The sequence below is a fragment of the Petromyzon marinus genome, chromosome 5 (genome assembly GCF_048934315.1).
Source record: "Petromyzon marinus isolate PM22_M1 ecotype Great Lakes invasive population chromosome 5, UKy_Petmar_22M1.pri1.0, whole genome shotgun sequence".
NCBI lineage: Eukaryota > Metazoa > Chordata > Hyperoartia > Petromyzontiformes > Petromyzontidae > Petromyzon > Petromyzon marinus.
Window position 1 is genome coordinate 5,101,123 of NC_133671.1, and position 9,325 is coordinate 5,110,447.

Consider the following 9,325-nt stretch of genomic DNA (forward strand, 5'->3'; position numbering starts at 1 on the left):
ACTGTCAGTTTGACAGCTACAGGCTTAGTGCGGCCTGGAAGCGTATTATTAAATAAAGAAAAATATTCATGTAATACAATCACAATTCTTTATAAGGGAAACAAATACCAATGAATAACAATTGAATGATTACCAATCGATTATATAATTACAATACCCCTCTCCGCCTCAAATCACTGCACCTGAATGAATGAAATGATGACGTCACCCTGCTGCTGCTCTATTTAAGACCGGTGGGCTAAAGTAGTGAATTATTTGTCCTTTGTAAATGTGACACTTTTTTACTGATTGGCCGTGTCGGGTGGTGGAGGGTTACGACACATTTATAAATAACGCGATCTAACCCAAAAACCTTTATTATGGAATCCCTGTGTATGTGTCTCATCCTGTGTGCGTGCGTCTCCTCCGCATGGGGAATGGTAGTGTAGTAGTTTGCGTGCTGCACTACGAATCCGGCGACCCGAGTTCGATCCGCGCTCATGGCCAACACCAGTGATGATTATCTGAATTGGTCCTGGGCCTCCCCTCGGTCGACTCGGCCTCAAATGAGGACCTGATGGGCTGTGTGTAAACACCGCCACTGGGGGAGACAAAGGTGGCCGGGCGTGGTGCTGACCACCCACGCCCTCGTGTACCGTTCCGGGCCTTCATAGGTGTTCACTAGCAGCACTTGCCCCTACAGTGTGTTCAGACTATACGGGGCATCTTTGGCATAGGTATTTAGGCACTGCTGCACTACAATATCCTAATGTCTTGTTACTTATTCTCCTTACACACATTACCACTTCTGATCATTTGGCATCTGGACCTGGCTTGGGCCTCTCCCAGTCCCAGTTGGTTAAGCACGATGCATCGCGTCAACTCGTACGACCAAACCACCGAGGAATTCGCCCCAATATTGCGAGGCGCTGAGCTGGGCTGGGCATGGATATTGCTTGGATGGGTGACCACCGTGCATACAATAGGTGCTACAGGCTGCTGAGGACTGCATATTTTTTTAAAAGTAATTTCTTTACCTTTCCTATACACTCATTTTCACTCTCATCGTGTTTTCGTAATTTTTTTGTAACGTTTTGACCCACCCCGACTGAACATCTGTCAAAAATAGCTTCAATAAGTCATCAGATTCCTCCAGTATAAATACATCCATTGATTCTGACATTTTTGGCAAAGGGCAGTGCAACAAAGTTCATTGTACCGTGCTACACTCCGCTGCCTGCGCTCCCCAACGTCACCGACCCCCACTGTGCAGCGTGGTGAAGCACGGTGAAACAACTCCACTGAACCACACAGGGGTGGACACGGGCCCTCGTCCAGCAGTGTGTTGACAAAAGGACTGTACGTGTACAACGTGTCACTGTCGGTAGTGGAGAAGCAAAGCCGACGCACTTCCTCAATAGTGTTGCTAAGCTGCCCCCCCCCCACCTCGTTGTCAAGTGTCTGAGAATCCTTCTCGTGCGCAGGCAGTGGGATGATGCCACAGTCTGTGAGAATGGGCCGCCTGGTTTATTCACATCCGGCCAGAACGCTGCAGTCGGGTGGCTTTTAACGCTGGCCTGGAGCAGGTGCTTGGCTTTGCTAATTCAGCACGAAACACGGGGGGGGGTGATGACACGGTCGGTGTCGCCCGTTTGTCAGGAGTGGTGCTACAGTTCCATGGTCATGAGGCCCTAGATCAGTGTTGACTCATTTGCAGAGTCAGGGGATGCACTTTCGCCGACAAGTGTGCGGGCCGCCGCACTGCCTGCAAGGGGGGTGTTTTCACATTTGTGTACCTAGGGGTTGTTCGGGGGCGCCTGTGGCACCCCTCACAACCATTTACGGCCTTCGGCCAGGAATGTCACGAAAAAAATTGCACACGAACGACAGATTTGCGCAAGCACCCGATGCTCCGTTTTGAAGCTTTAAAATGAAACATCTTTGAATTGTATTATGTTTTGAATTAGATAATTTTATTTCTTCATTAAAAGCTTATATCATTTTACATCTGGAATACTTAATTGAAAACGAAATTTCGTGTGAATTTCCTCTCGTCGTTAAGTAGATGGCCTTGCTGGGGGTTTGGTTCGATGCGGACTTTCACCCGCCCCTCTATAGCCCCGCCAAGCGTTGGTTGGCTGCTTGGTCTCGGTCACGTGAGGCACTTAAACCAATCCGTGCCGCGTTAGTCACAATGACAAAATCACAGACCTAGGTGTTTATATATTAGGATTGTCGGGTGGCCGCATGTCATGGGCCGCACTCCAGGGCTGTCAATGGCCCGCAATGGCCTCGCAATGAAGAACACTGCCCTAGATGTTCGATGATCCCTCGCATATCACCCTAAGCGCCTCCCCCCCACCATCCATTACCCTGTGACGTGGTAGCGCGTTCGCCGCTTGTTGCAGATGTTCACGGTCTGATTCCAATCGGCCGCCCTGGTTATTACTGCCGGTGTTTAACCACCAAAAATACCTGGCGTCTGCTTCACAGTGGGTGTTAAAAGACCCTGTGACACGATTTGCAAGAGCAGGTCAAGCGTTATGCCGCCGTCACAGTCCAAATTTGCCAAGTTCTAAAAATGGCACCAGAAATCACTCAATTGGAATTATACTTAGCATGAACCTTCTAAAAAGAGAGACTCCTTGAGGCTTACCTTGGGTAAACAAGCATAATAATATCACAATGATACAGCCGCCCCTGTTGCGTTGGTGAAAACACAGCCCTGCACACCGACTTGTGACCCAGCAGTTGCAGGCATAATAGGGTCCTACACGTTTCCTTGGAACTCTTAAGGAAGCGTTCCTCCACACTTTATTCCTAGACGAACCGAAATTGAATGCTGCCACTGTGGTGTAATAGCAGCACGCTGCACTTGCAATCCAGATGTCGTCAGTTCGAACTCCTGGCGCGTCATTTGAAACCATTGTGCAAGTTTTTTTTGTGTTAAATGCTCTGCGTCTGTCCACCCAGCAGTGTGAATGGGTAGACGATAGTTTGTCGATCAACACGTCTGATATGGCGGGGGTATAGTGTGGGCACTTCCACCTCTTCTAAGATGTCTGGCCAGCGTGGAAGAGTAGGCCAAACACCCTGTGAAGGGGTTCTCTCGAGCTATCGATGAGCACAGTTGGCTACGTACGGTGCGAAAGAAGTTCGACATACGTAGTGGAAGTCCTGGCAGCATTGGTGTGTGAGTGCAATTGCAGGGGCTGCATCTTTAGTTAGTTCATAGTTCATAGTTCATTTATTTGGTATAGCCCTGTGAGCCATTCGGCTCTTGAATCGGGTGCAACCGCAACAACAAAAAACATGAACAAGAAAACATCTTAAAGTGACTAGGTGACTGTGCAAACAGATAATCCAGGAAAAAACATCAAAATATTCCTGAAATAGCACCGTACACCAACGCTGTGTGCAAAAATCCCAGTGGGATGCAAGTCAAACAACAACAACAACCACAAGACAACTAACATTAAGGCCATCAGTCTAACTCCGTACTACAACAAACAAAAACATGGCCAAAACAAAAAAACTTTTCGAAATCACCAAAATAAAAGGCATAAATGCAATGTAACAGTGATCATAGGGACTGTGACCGAATTTTTAACAATAAACTACATAAAGAAATTATAACACCAAAATCTAGGGCCATAATTTAGGCCACTGAATAGCAGTGGCAGCTAGGGTTGTACAACTCCTCTAGAGCAGTTTTGAGTGAAGATCTCATAGGTAGTGATTTAAGTTGCAGTTTATTGGCAATAGCATTCCAGACCCTGGGGGCATCAATAGCAAAAGCTCTTCCTCCAGTTTTTGTACGGCAATAGGGAATGTGAAGCTGGTAAATGAGCGAAGACCTGAGGTCAAATTTGTTCTTTGAAACAGAGGAGATCCAGTAGGTAGTCTGCGGAATTTTTTGTAAGTACATCGTGAATAAATAAGATCTGGTGCACAAGCCGTCGAACATTAAGAGATGTTTATCCATAAACGTGCGTTTTGAGCAGAGGTGCCGGGAGTATTGTGCATGGAAATTTCTCCTTGAGAAGTGAGCAGAGCGCTGAGTAGATTTGAGTAGTTTTAACACGGGTAACACCCACAGCCAGCAGTCACTCGACCCTGCTAAGGGGCCCGTCCATAAATGACGTCACGCACCGGGGGGGGGTTAAGAAATGTGACGTCACATCAAATTGCGCAACTTTAAATAAATATAGACAACACGTTCTATTTAATTAAATAGACTTATTAATAAATAATCTTAGCTCTTTCGGTAAAGTCACGTTGAAGGGAAACAATAAAATAATAAAATATATATAAAACAATAAAAATTCTCACGACGTTTCGACCATAACGCAAACGGTCATCACCTGATGCTGCCATGATGACCGTTTGCGTTATGGTCGAAACGTTGTGAGAATTTTTATTGTTTTATATATTTTATTATTTTATTGTTTCCCTTCAACGTGACTTTACCGAAAGAGCTAAGAATATGAATTACTGCAGTCACGAAAGCTTTAAATCAAAATTTATTAATAAATGTTTTCTCCTACAACATCATGGTGCAGCGCCACATTAAATACGCACTACAATGACAATAGTTTAAAGCGATTTGAAGCATGTTTTATTTGGGGGGGGGGGGCAGAGCTTTGTGACATCATATTTGAGGGGGGGGTCTGACTTATTGTTACGCCGTCTGACGAAGCGGGGGGGGGGTCAAAAATCGTCCAAAATCGCGTGACGTCATTTATGGACGACCCCTAACCCACAAGAGCTATGTGTCCTGTGGCGCTCTGTCAGTAAGGTCTTGCCAGTAAGGCTTCGCCATCCATCTGGCCTCAAGATTGTGATGTTGGGACGACGTAAGGGGGTGATGTTGCTGTATATGATCGCAGTTGAGTAATTTTTCAGATAATTTTTCAGCATTGGGGATGTCTTGGCCGACACCTGTTTTATCGTGTGCCTTTTGTTTTGTTGATTTAAGAGGAAACCAGAGAGCCCAGAGGAAACCTGTGTGGAACAGAGGGAGAACATACAAACTCACACTCACACTCTTCAGAGCGGGGAGAATTAACAGGGGGGGGGGGGGAACATACAAACTCCACATACGCACAAACTTCAGAACAGGGGGAGAGCGTACAAACTCCACACAAAGGCACCCGAAATTGGAATCGAAGTCAGCCCTTTTCTTGCTGTGATGTACAAGTGTCACCACTGCACCACCCCCATCCTGCCGTCCACCATCGATGACTCAATGAACTGTGATATACCATCGCAGCGCAGTAACTGACACGCGCGGGACCTTGTGGAATGGAAACGCTGCGTGCGTGCGTGCAGGCAGGCAAGGACACGTACGTGGACCCCGTGTCCGGCTACTCCGTGTTCACGAGCCGCTCTCACTTGCTGCGCGGGAAGTGCTGCGGCTCGGCCTGCAGGCACGTACGTACGCACGCACGCAGCGGGCAGTCGCACAGCACACGCACACGGTCCCACGGCGTGGGTGGGGAACCGTCTGGAACGCTCTTCCAATATGAGGAAGGCACTGGAGCTATGCACTTTCAAATCTTGATTGAAAATGCATGTCTTTAAAACTGATCCCTTTATTTAAGACCGCGAAACAGGAGGATTTCTCCACAATTCTGGCTGTCGCCTGGTGAGGCTGGTTGTAATTACCGGTGAAACGTCACAGTACTCGAATTGTAGATGTTGTGGCTATACTCCAACACACCGGTGTGCTGAACTAGTAACTAATTGGCATGTTTTGTTTACGTGACAAACCTTTACTAAATGGCTGTGTCAGGTGGCGGCGGGTTCAAGGACACGTTTATATTTACACGATCTAACCCAAAAAAAACCTCTTAATGGCTCTTTAAAACTGCTTGTTGTGTTTAGTTTGTTGTCCTTCCCCCGCACCTCCGATGAGCACGGTTGGCTACGTACGGTGCGTGAATGACGTTCAACATGCGTCTCCTCTCCGAGGGCCAGAGGCGACTCTCACATACCCCCGGTTGGGCACAGAATCAGAATGTTTATTTATTCATGGGAAAAAAAATCCGATGAGCTATGAAGCTCTTTTTCACACTGTCCTGTATTCGCGCACACCATTGATTTATCCAATGATCACGGCAGCAGTAGGAACGCGCGCGAAAAGTAACGCACGTGGCGACCAAGTTGCTGTGTCATCACCATTCTATTCGAGCAGTGGTTCTTCACCATTACTGCAGTCTTCAACTTCTTTGGTTCTCGATGGTTAAAACTTTTGTAGTGTTAATACATGCATGGGGCTTGATGAAACAAAGTAGTGGTACTTACGTGCCCATGCTTTATTTGTGTTTACGATGATTTACCTTCTAAACAAATCTGGCCGTGTCTCGCACCCCCAGGGGGTGCGCGCACCCCAGTTGACGAACCACTGTATGCACTGGCGGAGCCAGTGGGGGGGGCGGGGGGGGTGGCACGTGCCCCCCCCTCCCCAATGATCCGATCGAAATTAGAGATTTCGATCTGATCCTTGGGGTTTATTAGTAATAAATCGGCATTTTGCGACCCCCACTGCCACTGTGTAACATATGACTACGTGCCAGTGACGCTATGAGATGATAGGACAATAGACTGAGTCCATAAATGGCCTGATGCAGCATCTGTCTCCCTCGTCTCTCCCATTTCTCCACTCCTTTTTCCCTCCGTTCCCTCTTATTCCCTCTTATTTCCCGAGCCGATGTATGCTGGTGTTTGAGTACCAACCTGTACGATGTACGCGGACACAGGGATGTGGTTACCCTCACGTTGACACTGGCACACGGCCGCACACGCTGAAGCGGCGTCTCCCCTGCCGTCCCAGTGCCCCTTTGAGCAGGTGAATGTCAAGGACCGGCACAAGAAGAGCACCTACAACGGCTACTTCTACACATGACGACTGGAATATTGCGGATTGCAGTCATCTTCACCAGGGCTACTGGCAGGCGGATGGTCTGGTGTGTGGCGGCTGCTCTGTGGTGCTGCGGTGTCCAGGGGCACACGGTGATAGAAGTGTCCACAGGGGTGATGTCGAAGTTGTCGTGGCCTAATTAGGCGCATGTAGGATGTACAGTGAGGGAAAAAAGTATTTGATCCCCTGCTGATTTTGTACGTTTGCCCACTGACAAAGAAACGATCAGTCTATAATTTTAATGGTAGGTTTATTTGAACAGTGAGACAGAATAACAACAAAAAAATCCAGAAAAACGCATGTCAAAAATGTTATAAATTGATTTGCATTTTAATGAGGGAAATAAGTATTTGACCCCTCTGCAAAACATGACTTAGTACTTGGTGGCAAAACCCTTGTTGGCAATCACAGAGGTCAGACGTTTCTTGTAGTTGGCCACCAGGTTTGCACACATCTCAGGAGGGATTTTGTCCCACTTCTCTTTGCAGATCTTCTCCAAGTCATTAAGGTTTCGAGGCTGACGTTTGGCAACTCGAACCTTCAGCTCCCTCCACAGATTTTCTATGGGATTAAGGTCTGGAGACTGGCTAGGCCACTCCAGGACCTTAATGTGCTTCTTCTTGAGCCACTCCTTTGTTGCCTTGGCCGTGTGTTTTGGGTCATTGTCATGCTGGAATACCCATCCACGACCCATTTTCAATGCCCTGGCTGAGGGAATGATGTTCTTACCAAAGATTTGAAGGTACATGGCCCCGTCCATCGTCCCTTTGATGCGGTGAAGTTGTCCTGTCTCCTTAGCAGAAAAACACCCCCAAAGCATGTTTCCACCTCCATTTTGGTCTCATCTGACCACAACACTTTCACCCAGTTGTCCTCTGAATCATTAAGATGTTCATTGGCAAACTTCAGACGGGCATATATATGTGCTTTCTTGAGCAGGGGGACCTTGCGGGCGCTGCAGGATTTCAGTCCTTCACGGCGTAGTGTGTTACCAATTGTTTTCTTGGTGACTTTGGTCCCAGCTGCCTTGAGATCATTGACAAGATCCTCCCGTGTGGTTCTGGGCTGATTCCTCACCGTTCTCATGATCATTGCAACTCCACGAGGTGAGATCTTGCATGGAGCCCCAGGCCGAGGGAGATTGACAGTTCTTTTGTGTTTCTTCCATTTGCGAATAATCACACCAACTGTTGTCACCTCATCAAGCTGCTTTGCAATGGTCGAGTAGCCCATTCCAGCCTTGTGTAGGTCTACAATCTTGTCCCTGACATCCTTGGAGAGGTCTTTGGTCTTGACCATGGTGGAGAGTTTGGAATCTGATTGATTGATTGCTTCTGTGGACAGGTTCCTTTTAAACAGGTAACAAGCTGGGATTAGGAGCACTCCCTTTAAGAGTGTGCTCCTAATCTCAGCTCGTTACCTTTATAAAAGACACCTGGGAGCCAGAAATCTTTCTGATTGAGAGGGGGTCAAATACTTATTTCCCTCATTAAAATGCAAATCAATTTATAACATTTTTGACATGCGTTTTTCTGGATTTTGTTGTTGTTATTCTGTCTCTCACTGTTAAAATAAACCTACCATTAAAATTATAAACTGATCATTTCTTTGTCAGTGGGCAAACGTACAAAATCAGCAGGGGATCAAATACTTTTTTCCTTCACTGTACCATCTGGTATTGCGTAAGTTGTCCTAAGGGAGTGACTCAGGTTCAAGATGGTTTTGTTTAACCAGGGTGAGAACTCGAGGCCTGGAGCGACTTTCATTTTGCAAGAGTCAGCTGGATGGCCAAAGTGGCAAAAGCAGAACAAATTAAAGAGCAGAGGACAACAGTGACACCAATCGATGTCATGGCGAACTCAAGCAAATAGAAGTCGGCGAAGATCAAGCAAATATGAATTAGAGTAAATAACTACGGCCAAGATAACTGCGTAACAGAAGCGATTGAGAGCGGTGCGTAAGAAAGCTTGCGTTGGTGATGTCTCTCCTCTGGCTGCTGGTGGGAGGTCCACACTCAGTGGTGAGGAGTGCGAGTTGTGTGATTCCCTACCTCGTGGAAAGTGTGCTATGTAGATCCTATATAGAACAGAATTATTACGACGGTGTGAGCCTATTATTATAAAATCGAAAAATGTGTGTATTGAGTACGTACGTGTACTGCTTTGGTGATTAAACATTGCTAAACTATTCGTGCGTTTTTGTGATTTAGATAATCAAGGAAAAATGTCAAAACGGCTCTGATGGAAACCAACGTGGTTTGTGTGATGCTGTGTGGGCCTTCATCTCAAGTACCATGTCGAGGTGGGGTTTGGACCTCCCCTGCTGTCCAGTAGTGCACTCAACAACGCTGATGAGGAATGTCCTGCCAGTGGGGCCGCACCTTGCCCTCCACCGGTGGGTCCTTCACTAATTTTCAGAGGCCAC